Source organism: Crocodylus siamensis, chromosome 4 (assembly GCF_052110815.1).
Source record: "Crocodylus siamensis isolate JL-2025a chromosome 4, ASM5211081v1, whole genome shotgun sequence".
In the NCBI taxonomy this organism is placed as follows: Eukaryota; Metazoa; Chordata; order Crocodylia; family Crocodylidae; genus Crocodylus; species Crocodylus siamensis.
The window spans coordinates 186,965,954-186,977,632 of NC_143398.1; the positions used below are offsets into that span (position 1 = coordinate 186,965,954).

The following is an 11,679-nucleotide window of genomic DNA, read 5'->3' on the forward strand; positions in this document are numbered from 1 at the left end:
CACAAGGCCCCACGAGGCCCAACCGGGGCGGGCACTTCCCGCCTGGGAGCACAGCCCCCCCCGAGCCGCCCCTCAGGCCGGGGGCGCCCCTCCGCCGCTGGGGTGTCCGCGCCGCCCCAAGAGCAGCGGCCCCCGCACCCCTCCCCCCCGCTCCCACCACAGGCTGAGGCGGCCCCGGCGCCGGGTCTCGCTGCTGTAGCCGCCGCCGCCAGCGCCACGTGACAAGCAGCCGCCCCGCGGGGTCCCCCAGCAGCCGCTCTGCAGCCCAGCGAGAGCTGCCCACGCCAAGCCGAGCTGGGCCGGGCCGGCCGCCGCCCTCTCCGCCGCGCCGGCCGGTTGTGGGGGAGGGCATGTAAACAAATGGGGTTTTATAGCTACCTCACTCGAGTGCCGTGTGCATCTCCCTCTCCGCTCGGTACCAAACCGCCGCAGCGCCTCCTCCTCGGCTCCTGCCGCAGCGCCGCTATTCACAGAGCGCGCTTACGCCGGGCCGGCGGCCTGCGCCGCACTCGCCGCTACGCACTATGCGGACAGACCGCCCGGCCGGGCCCTTCCCGCTCGCGGCCCGGTCTGTCTCAGCCTACGCAAACGGCGTAGCGCCCGCGTGCCCCTCCTGCGGCTGCTGCGCTCATCACTCAAGTCGGCCCGGCCGGGGCGCGCATGGGCGGCGTGGGACTGCCTGCGGGGAGCTGGCCCGGGGCTGGCGGGGGAGGGGGCTGAGCCGGCCTGCGCGCTTGTTTCCGGGCCCCGCGAGGCCTGGGCGGGCTCAGCGCCCCCCTGCCTGCGCCGGCCCCACTCGCTACTGCGGGTCCGGGGGACGCCGGGCCCGCGTGGGGACGGCTGCGGGATTGGAGGTTGGGCCCGGAGATGGGCCCGGTGGGGGCGGGGGGCACTCGGATCTTAAGCCGAGAGGGGCCAAAGGAGGGTGTAATCCAGCGGGTTGGGCCGAGAACCCCCCTACGGGGCTCGCAAGATATTAGCAGGACGCGGAGCCTGAACCTGAGCCCGGTTGGGCCGGCCTCCTCACTGCCCGCCGCCCCCAAAGCAACAGGAGCCGGCCAGGCCGGGCGGGGCTACGTCCCTGGTGCAGCACCTGCTACAAGCAGCCCAGGCTCTCTCCGCCCCCAGCTTTCCCACGTCTTAAATATGAAATGATTGGATTAGAAGCTCGAAATGATCCTATTTGCTGAAGAAAAAACTATCCTACACTGAAAAATACCGCAAAGAAGTATGCAAATAAATCTTATGTACTTTATATTGATCACTGTAACAGGACTGAGTGATTGAGAACTGGGTCAAAGTTGAAGCATTTCTTTGTTTGGAGGGAAGCAGGGCTAAGGAAGTGCTGACAGCAAACCTAGAAGTCAGTTAAGACTCCCTGAGACTGATGCGGGCTTTGCATATGTTGCACCAATCAGCTGCATCAAAATATATACATTTTTAACACTTCTGCTATTATTGATTGTACAAGGGTTGAAATCATACAAATATGATCACTCTTGTACGCCTGGTAACACTGCCACCCCCATGCAGGGAGGAGAGGGAGCTGCTCCAGGGGGCAGCAGCTGTCCCCCTTCCACCAGGGTTCATCCAGGCAGAAGGTGCAGCAGCCGTCCAGTGCTTGCCTCTTCCTGAATCACAAGGTATCGGCTGAGCAAAGGGACAGAGCATGCAGGAAAAAATGGCAGGAGGGAAAATGGGCAAAGCTGCCGTCACTTCCCCCCAGAGAGCGAAGATATACAATCTAGAGGCACCTTTCATAGTTTCTAGGGTCGGAAGGGACCTGAGCAGATCATCAAGTCCGACCCCCTGCCATGGCAGGAAAGAGTACTGGGGTCAAATGACCCCGGCAAGATGTGCATCCAACCTCCTCTTAAATACCCCCAGGGTAGAAGCCTGCACCACTTCTCTTGGAAGCTGGTTCCAGACCCTGGCCGCCCTGACTGTGAAGTAGCGCCTCCTGATATCTAACCTAAACCTACCCTCTGCCAGCTTGTGACCGTTATTCCTGGTCACTCCTGGCAGTGCTTGGGGGAACAGTGACTCCCCCAATGCCTGCTGATTCCCCCCTGACTAGTTTATAACAGGCCACAAGATCCCCCCTCAGCCTTCTCTTGTGGAGGATGAACAGGTTCAGGTCCCGTAGCCTCTCCTCATAGGGCCTGCCCTGTTGTCCCCATATCATACGAGTGGCCTCCTCTGGACCTTCTCCATGCTGTCGACATCCCTCTTGAAGTGCGGTGCCCAGAACTGGACGCAATACTCCAGCTGCGGCCTGACCAGTGCCGCATAGAGGGGGAGGATCACCTCTTTGGACCTGCTCGAGATGCATCTGTGGATGCATGACAAGGTGTGGTTGGCCTTCCTAACTGCCTCTCCACGCTGCCGGCCCATGTTCATCTTGGAGTCAATGATGACCCCCAGAGCCTTTTCCGCCTCTGTGCTGACAAGAGGGGAGTTCCCGTCCCTGTAGGTATGGTGCCGGTTGTTCCTCCCGAGGTGCATCGCCTTGCACTTGTCTGTGTTGAAACCCATCCTATTCTCATCCGCCCATCCTTGTAACCTGTCTAGGTCTGATATTCAAATGAATATAACCCCACCAGCTGCAAATGCGTGGGGGCAGCATTCCTGGAGGGGAGGGAAAGACAAGGGAGAGTTGCTGCTGGCTGCCGGGCATAGGCAGTGCAAAGCAGGGAGCTTGGGGCATCCCTCCCCACAAGGGAAGTCCATGCAGTGGGCTGCAAAGAAAGGGCAGGGGAGCAGGGCTGGGTTACATGAATAGCCTGGGCTGTTTGCAGCAGGTAGCCTTAGACCTGCAAGTGGCTGCATCAGTGCCCAGAGCCCTGGCCCAGCTCGTTGCTGGCAGTGACTGCATGCACACACTGGGGAGCATGGTGGGGAAGAGGCCAGGGTTGCGCTGCCCCGGCCCCTTCCCCACCATGCACCCTGAGGTGCTGGCTGCTGGGCCAGGGCTCCAGACCTGAGTACAGCTGCCAGCCTGCTGTCAAGCAGCCTCGGCTCCATGGCAGCAGCAGCTACACATGCACCTCAGGGTGCATGGTGGGCAAGGGGGCTTGGGTAGTGCAAGCCCAGCCCCTTCCCTGTTGTACACACAGAGGTGGACATGGAGCCTGGGCTGCCTGCCACATCTGGCCTGGGCTCTGGGCAGCTGTTGCTGGCCACTGCAGCCTCTCTGCTGCTTGCTGCAAGCAGCCTGGGCTCCAAAGCCAGCAGCAGCTGCCCAGAGCCCAGGCCAGCTGTGGAGTGCCAAGCAAAATGGCTTCAGGTGTCATGCCCTGGCACATGTGCCGGTGGTTGCCAGCCCCTGGTCTAGTCTGATCCCCTATGGGTTAAGGAGTCGTACCTGAAAGCCCCTGAGCACAGGGACTCATGTTCAACTCAGGCAGGGCGCTCTGCCTTCTGGCCCCATGGGACTGGGCCCCACACCACGTCCACCCAACCCAGCATGACTGACTGATACTGAATATCCTGGTAATGTTATCCAGCCCACGGGGCTTCCCACAGGTCCAGACTTTGGGCAGCAGGGGAGCAGCTTTGCTGCCACAGCTCCCTCACTGCCCAATTTTCAGATCCAACAGAGTGGATTTGATTTAAAGTCAATCAATTTAAATCATGATTTAAATCACGATTCAAGTCATGGGTCAGGAAATCACAATGTAATCATTCTTTTCTACAAAAAGTGTATTCCTGTTGTCTGATATCCTTCATTCATTTAACGTCTTGAAATTTTGCACTTTTAGAGAAAGGTAAGGGCTTGACTGTGTACACAAACTTGCAGAGACAATAGAGCTGATGGATGGGTAAGGTCTGTTATCTCTCATCTCCATATACTGCTGTTAATAAGGATGCTATCTCTGGAGACAAACGCCCTGTGCCTGAAGAAGGGCATTTGCACCTGAAAGCTTGCAAAGAACATTTTTTCCAACTATTTGGGTAGATGTGATATCTTCTATTAAACCAACTAAAGACCCTCGTCTGCCTATGATCTCTGGAGACACAGATCAGTGGTTTGAGAACTGAAACTGAGCATCACAGGGATGTTTAATGGGATCTTCTATCTAGACTGAGCATTGAGTCCCATTGGGTAGAGTAGTTTATTTAATCTTTACTAATCTATAGAGGAGCCTCTGGGAACCCCATAAGATTGGGCCCCTGATACAGTCCATGGCCTGTTGTGACCTATTTATAAAACTTCTAAAAAAGGTTACATGACTATATTGTCTCAAATAGTATATAACTGGAAGTTATAATCCTTATTCCATGGTGATATCTTTGAGCTTTAACATATCTTAAATTAAAACTATATAAACGTTTATTATTTTAAAGCATCTTAACCCCCCCAAATATGATTAAATAAAAAAAAATTGATTTAAATAAGAAGCCCAATTTTTCTTCTTCTTTTTTTTTTATAATTGATTTTTATCTACCCTGAACTCCGATAATGTGCCTCTGCAGGCTGAATCTGGCCTCGGCGGTGGCAGCAATTCCTCGATTCAAAGATGATCTCTACCATGGCTCATTGATGACTTAATTAAGAGTCTGATCCTTGAGCCACATATCCATCCATAGAAGTTGCAGGTCTTTCTGCAGCGGACAGTAGGAGGCAGGCTGGCATTCTTCTTTTCCTTCTTCCACTCTTTTGTCTGCTTCGAGGGCAAGATGCTTGACCTTGAAACAGGCTGCTGCATGGTTGAGGTAGCAGTGCTGTTGCAGGTGGTTGGCAGCTAACTCAGTCCTCCCAACTCTTGATGTTGACATCTGTTTTCTTGAGGTATGCCTTCAACGTGTCCTTATAGTATTTTCTCTGGCCGCTGCAAGAACTCAGGCCATTACTAAACTGGGAGTAGAGCACTTGTTTTGGGAGTCGAGAGTTGGGCATCTGTACATAATGTCTGGTCCAGTGATGTTAGTCCTTGAGAATCATTAACTCAATGCTGGATCTGGCCTGCAGGCAGAACACTGCGCACCCCTGAACTAAAGTGCAGTAGCTGGGAGGACTTGAGGCGGCGAACTACCTGTTTCCCTTGGTACTTTGTTTCTGTGTTTTATTATGTTCACTGTTATAAATACACACCAAATTTCTAATTGGACTTTATCTGCTTTCAGCCTCAAGCCACTGTGCCAAAGCTTTTTCTCTTACGTTAAAAAGTTGTTCCTATCTTGTATTCTCTCTCCGTGAAGTCGCTTAAATATTGAAATCGAGTCACCTCTGAAAAATATTCTGGCTCTATATATGGTTATTTTAGTACAAGAATTGTGAGTGACTAGTCCTCAAGGAAAAAATATAACCTTAAGAAACCTGGGATGCGGTCTATTAAACCGGGCTTTTTAATTAAAAACAGAGTAACCGGAGACTGTACTTTTCTGTGAGGTTTGTTCATTTTTTAGCATGATAGAGGAGTTGATATAACTTTTTAACAGTAGGTGGAACGTGCAGGTATTTTGAAACCGTATGTGCTGGGTTCATAGTGGGTCTTCAGCACCTCTAAAACAAATGGAATTGCTACATAATGTGGAGTGTGTTACTACACTTTTCAAACACTATTTACCAACCTTGTGTAACAATTTGAGTACATGCAAGGGAAACAACGTGCTTGTACCTTCTGATGACTCATTTAAAAGTAATTTTTTTCTAACTAATTTTAAAAGAATAAAGAGAAGCTGGATTATGTTTTTCCTTTTTAATTCTTTAATTTACCCAAGAACTCTTTCTGATTAATCCCCTTGACATATTGTAGTGTTGCCACAGGCTGTGAACTGAAGGGATCTTGTGATTACTGTTGGGATCATGGCCCAGGAGGTTGATTAACTGATAATGTAGGAAGCCAACCACAAAAGGTACTGAAACAATGTTAGCTTCTGCTGATGTATGTAGAAGATGAATATCCTCAGCTGCTCCTAGAATTACACCCTGCAGTCCTAACAGCAAGGTCTCTTCTGAATTCAGCTTTTGTAGTTCCATACTCTTGAGTCTCATATGCTGCCTTTAAAGTACTTATATAGTTCAAGGCTGAAGCCAAGCTGATGACCTGAAAAGAAACTTTCCTGTCTGTTCACAACCATAAAGTGCTAGAAAGTTTTTTTTTCGAAGTGTCCTTTTATCAGAATTCAGCAGCTTCAATCCCAAACAGAAATATATTTTTTCAAAAGCAAGACCACAGGTTGGTCTGAAAGTAAAAATACCGTTATCAGCATACCCAGGAGGTTTACCATGTCAGGACTTCTGGGGATTTTTAAATTTATTTCAAAATAGATTTTAATTTTTTTTTAAAGTTAAAAAGCTTGGGAAGAAATATAGATAACAGTTTTAAGCAAAGAGGGAAAAAATAAATGGTTGCTCTCATTGACTTCAATATGTTATTGACTTCCACAGGATTATTTGCATATTTAAGCATGTGCTTAAGTGTTTACAGGATATGGGCTAATTTACATGCATGTTCACCAGAACAGGCAGTGATGTACATATTGTCAGTTATATGTCCTAAGTTAGAGGATGTGGGGAAAATTTTGGACCCATTGAAGTCAATGACAAAGATCCTGATGATTTCAGTGGGGGCATGTTTAAACTACATGGGCATGTCCACACATGCAGGCAGGCATGTGCGCTTGCAGCATCTCAAGTAGCATTGGCACAAATTTGTGCTGGAGATTTTTGCCTCAGCGCACATGCTTGAACATGTACTTTGGTGTGGGGCAAATTGTGCCACTTGGGGCAAGCTGACCATGCCCAGCTCCTCCTGGATCCAGCCAGGGGGAGCTAAAGGCTAGGGCCAGCACCTGCAACAGCATCCACCCTCTTGGCCCTGCAGCCTCATGGCTGCATAACTGCCAGATCCAGGCGGGGACTGCACGGCTGCCTGGGTTGTGGTATGGGCACTGCAGCAGATCCTCCTGTACCTCTGGGCCAGCTGTCAGTCGGCCATGGCTGCACAGCTGGCCTTCGGGTGCGACTGCTGTCATGTCTTCTGGTGCCCCCACTTTGCCATCTAGGCAGCTATCGCTCAGAAGATGTGCTTGTTGTGGCGGCCCAGTTTGAACTGTCAAAGCGTGTCCTCTTGGCACCAAATGGCCAGGTGAGCTGACTGATCTACCCTCCAGCTGGGTCCCCAGTGGTGGCCCTGGGCAGGCTCCTCTGCCTGGGTCTTGCCCCACCAGCAGAGATCCTGGCGTTCCCTGTTTAAAAATTGCAAATTGTCTGATAAGACACCCAAATTCTCTCATTAAAATACTCAAAATCCATGTTCTTCCATGATTAAAATGAAACACAACTATAGATAGAGAGATCAGTTGGGCAATGTTTTATTGATATATTTACAATTTTAAAGTAATTTGGAAGTCTACCAGTGCCTCTGACATCATAATAAAATGAATTCTAAATACCTATACACTTTGGCATTTGCTTTTGGGTTTTTTTATCCTAGAAAAATTAGAACTGACCCTGCCTCCTTCGCTCACCAGGATGTGGGGTGCTGAGAAGTACTGATATGCCAGTCAGTGCCCTGTCCCTGCCATTGCCCCTCACTCCCAACCCACAGCATTGCCTGCAGAGGCTGTGAGCAGTGCCAGTCCTTACTGTTCTGCTCCCTGTGCCCAGGCCCCAGCAATCCCCATGCCAGTCCTGGGAAGCCCTTAACTGAAGTAGTATATAAGAACACCACCCTTCAATGCAAATATGACAGGTAGGTGGGACCCCATCACTCCACTCCCCAGTTGCCTGGGGCAAAAAGTAAGAGCCTGGTTAAAGAGGAGTGTGGGGAAGGCTGAACACCTGTTGAAAAAAAAATAAGATATCCCCTAGTAATGGTGCTTTAGAAGGCCCTTTAAAGCGCCTCTCAAATGCTTTCCTTCCTCCCAGGCCTGACCCTCCGTCAGGACCCATGGAGCTGGAGAGCAGGGAAGGCAAATATGATTTAGGAAGTCCTTTAGAGGGCCCCTTAAATGTTCCCTGGTTTCCTAGGCCTGACCCTCCACCAAGACCTGAAGAGTTGGAGAGTTGGGATAGCGAATCTGGTTTAGAAGACCCTTTAGAAGACCCCTCAAATGCTACCCAGTCTCCTGAGTCATAGTTTCATAGTTTCTAGGGTCGGAAGAGACCTGAGCAGATCATTGAGTCCGACCCCCTGCCATGGCAGGAAAGAGTACTGGGGTCAAACGACCCCAGCAAGGTGTTCATCCAGCCTCCTCTTAAAGACCCCCAGGGTAGGAGCCAGCACCACTTCTCTTGGAAGTTGGTTCCAGATCCTAGCCGCCCTGACCGTGAAGTAGCGCCTCCTGATATCTAGCCTAAATCTACCGTCTGTCAGCTTGTGACCGTTATTCCTGGTCACTTCTGATAGTGCTGGGGGGAACAGGGACTTCCCCAATGCCTGCTAGTCCCCTCTGACTAGTTTGTAAACGGCCACTAGATCCCCCCTCAGCCTTCTCTTGTGGAGGCTGGTAGGTTCAGGTCCCGTAGCCTCTCCTCATAGGGCCTGCCCTGCTGCCCCCTGATCATGTGAGTGGCCCTCCTCTGGACCCTCTCCATGCTGTCCACATCCCTCTTGAAGTGTGGCGCCCAGAACTGGATGCACTGCTCCAGCTGCAGCCTGACCAGTGCCACATAGAGGGGGAGGATCACCGCTCTGGACCAGCTTGAGATGCATCTGTGGATGCATGACAAGGTGCGGTTGGCCTTCCTGACTGCCTCCCCACACTGCCAGCCCCTGTTCATCTTGGAGTCAATGATGAGTCAGCAGAGGATGTTTTACTGGACATACATATGGTGCAAGTGAGAAGGCAAGAGTGGTCTGTAGCCAGGTTTGGGGGCATGAGGTACACAGAACTCTTCCATTTTGTGAATCTGGAGTGTGTGCCATTACACGTGGCATATGAAGCCATAAGCAGAGGGGTTGAACAAATTGTAGAACTCTGTCAGAGAGTCATGGCCAATGGCTATGCCCAGTTACATGTTCAGGCAGATAGCCTGACAAACTGTTTATACTCTCAATCTATGAACTTAAACCAGATGACTCCAGGGCTGTTTTTAGAGTGGATCAGTAACCCGTTACAAAGCCAGAGAGAAATATTGCTTGATTTGACATTTTGACTGGTTGTGGTCTTTGTGAGAAGCGTGGGTGGTGGGAGCCATAGAGTTATAAGCTGTATCCCCTATTCCCAGATTGTTGATAAAAAGAGGAAGTATTTAATTTACCTGAATACCTTTGATACTAACTTGTGCTTTGCAGGCAGTCTATTGGCTGTTACAAAAAGTAGAGGGGCCACAGATACCAAACTGCTAGATGGTGCCAAAGAATGGCACAGGAAATTAGGCCTGTCAAAAGGTTATGCTCCAAGTACCTCTGTTTGAAGACCTTGAACAGGTTAACATTCATATAGTAATGCATAAAGAATAAAACGGGTGAAGTTTATTTAAAACACAAGATACACCCAGATACCCTGACACCTGTTTTCTTTTGCTGCATAATGAACATTATTACGGTATTTTGGATGTGAAAAAGGTATTAGGCTTGAGAAATTATTGCAAACTTTGTTAGACATTGTACAGCCATAGCCACGCTTGCAGGTCCCAATGTTGTCTTTGCCTGAGCCCGAACTGCGCTGACAACATGGGCAAGACACAGAGGTGCCCTAATTGTAAGCTGTTCTGTTGTTCCAAAGAGTGCTTAGAAAGGCATGTGGCTCTGGCCTCTGAAAAGCAGATCAAATGTCTGACTAAAACTTTGTGTGGTAAGTGTAAATGTTACGCGAACAAAAAGCATGAGTGCAGAGGGAGGCAGTGCAAGCAGTGTTATGGGAAAATCACAGATTTAAACAAGGACTGGTGCTTTATGTGCCAGATGACAAAGTCTGAATAGGCGCAAGGTACATTTTTTATGATTTTGAATGTATGCAGGAGACGGGGATGCATGGCCCAACTATATTTTTGCAATGGAGCTAAAGACAGGGAGGGGGAAAACCTCAGAAAGCTGCTGGCAAAAAAACCCAAAAGTCTTGTAAAGCTAGGCCAAAAAGGTCAAAAAGCATTTGGGAGTTTAAGAGTGAAGAGTGTCTGTCTGATTTTAATAAGGTCTTTATAGATAAAAAGTTCAAGGACCACACCTTTGTATCTCACACCGCCAAAGGCATTAGCCAGTTATTGAAGGAAAAAATGGGCATGAAACTAATCACTTAGGGTGGTAAACCTATGTGTTTTGAAGTGACCATGCTAGGCATCCGTTTTATAGATTCTTTAAACTTTTTGCCAATGAAACTCAGCATGCTTCTGCAGGCGATGGGGTTTAGCACCCCTTTTCTATGATTTTGGCAGGACCTAGCAACTGTGGTAAAAGTTACTTTATAAAAACCCTTTTGGATTACGCTGATTGAATGTTGTCTGTTATGCCCGAGAATCTCATGTGATGCTATAGCTGTTGGCAGCCTTGGTATAAAGAACTGTTTTGTAAATATCCTTTTATCAAACTTGTGGAGGGTCTACCAGACAGACTCAATGACGACCGTTTGTTTCCTCCTAATAAAATAAATATGGTTGTGGTAGATGATTTGATGGACTCTTGTGACAGCAGTGAAATCGAGAAAGCCTTTACCAAGTACATGCATCATAAGAATCTTAGCATTATGTATATAGTTCAAAATGTTTTCTGTCAAGAAAAAACCGTTACCCTTAACACAAAATACATGGTTTTGTTTAAAACCTCCAGGGATAAGCTACAGATACTCTCCCTGCTGTGGCAGATGTACCCGGGTAAGGCCCAATCCTTTCTAGAAGCTTTTGAGGATGCCACTAAAACACCTTACAGGTATCTGGTGGTAGATTTAAACGCTTCTACCTGGGATGCTTTTAGATTAAGAACCAGGCTTTTGCCTCCCAACCAACCTGCTGCTTACATTTTAGAAATTGCTCTGAACACCTTAAAAGGAAACATCCCTTTGACACTGCATCACATTTGTGGGCTGAAAAAGAGATGCAGGACCATAAAAAACCTAAGTACAGGTTTCCCTTATTTTATGCTGTACATGCATTCCTGGAAAATGGTGCATAACTCAAATTTGCATAAAGGGAACCCACTTAACAATGTAACAAATAGGGATATGTTCCAAGACCTTGACTGTATTGACCCTAGATCCATTTCTACCACTTTTACAAGACAATTTTAGTACTTACCAACAGCAGACAGTACACAAAAGCACACGGTAGTAGTGAATATCACCATAAAGTGGATAGCGACTACAGAAACGCGTGTCGCAGACAATGAGTGAGGAGCACAGATTCACACAACAGACTATATTTTGGCGCATGTCACTCCCACAGTGCACTGCATAAAGCAGCGGATTGCAGGCTTCCACCACACAGCTCACATAAGAGTTAATTTACCTCGCATATAACTAATTTTTGGTATAAAAAAGGTTGTTGCATAAGAGTGAATTTGCACATGCAGATCCAACATAAAGTGAGGGAAACCAGTAACAAAAAATTGTCTCTTTAAAAAAAGAAATAGCTGGTGAAACAGTTTGGGGGATTTATTGGCCCTCTGTTAAGTTTTGTTCTTCCTCTGATTGCGGGGCTTTTGACTAACCAGTGATGGAGTACACAGAAAAAATGTACCTGGTGCCTAGTCATCAGCTGGAACAATTAAGGGCTCCCCTACCACCTCAGGAAAA

The 11,679-nt window shown here is 48.7% G+C and overlaps 1 protein-coding gene across 1 annotated transcript in view; it reads right to left on the reverse strand.

Moving 5' to 3' along the window:
* SLC39A10 (solute carrier family 39 member 10) overlaps positions 1–1,219 on the reverse strand; it is a 79,641-nt gene extending 78,422 nt beyond the window's left edge. Inside the window, exon 1 of the mRNA XM_090045211.1 lies at positions 379–1,219. The gene's annotated coding sequence lies outside the window, so the exon portion shown is untranslated. The remainder of the gene's footprint in view (positions 1–378) is intronic.
* Between the last annotated feature and the right edge of the window lie 10,460 nt (positions 1,220–11,679).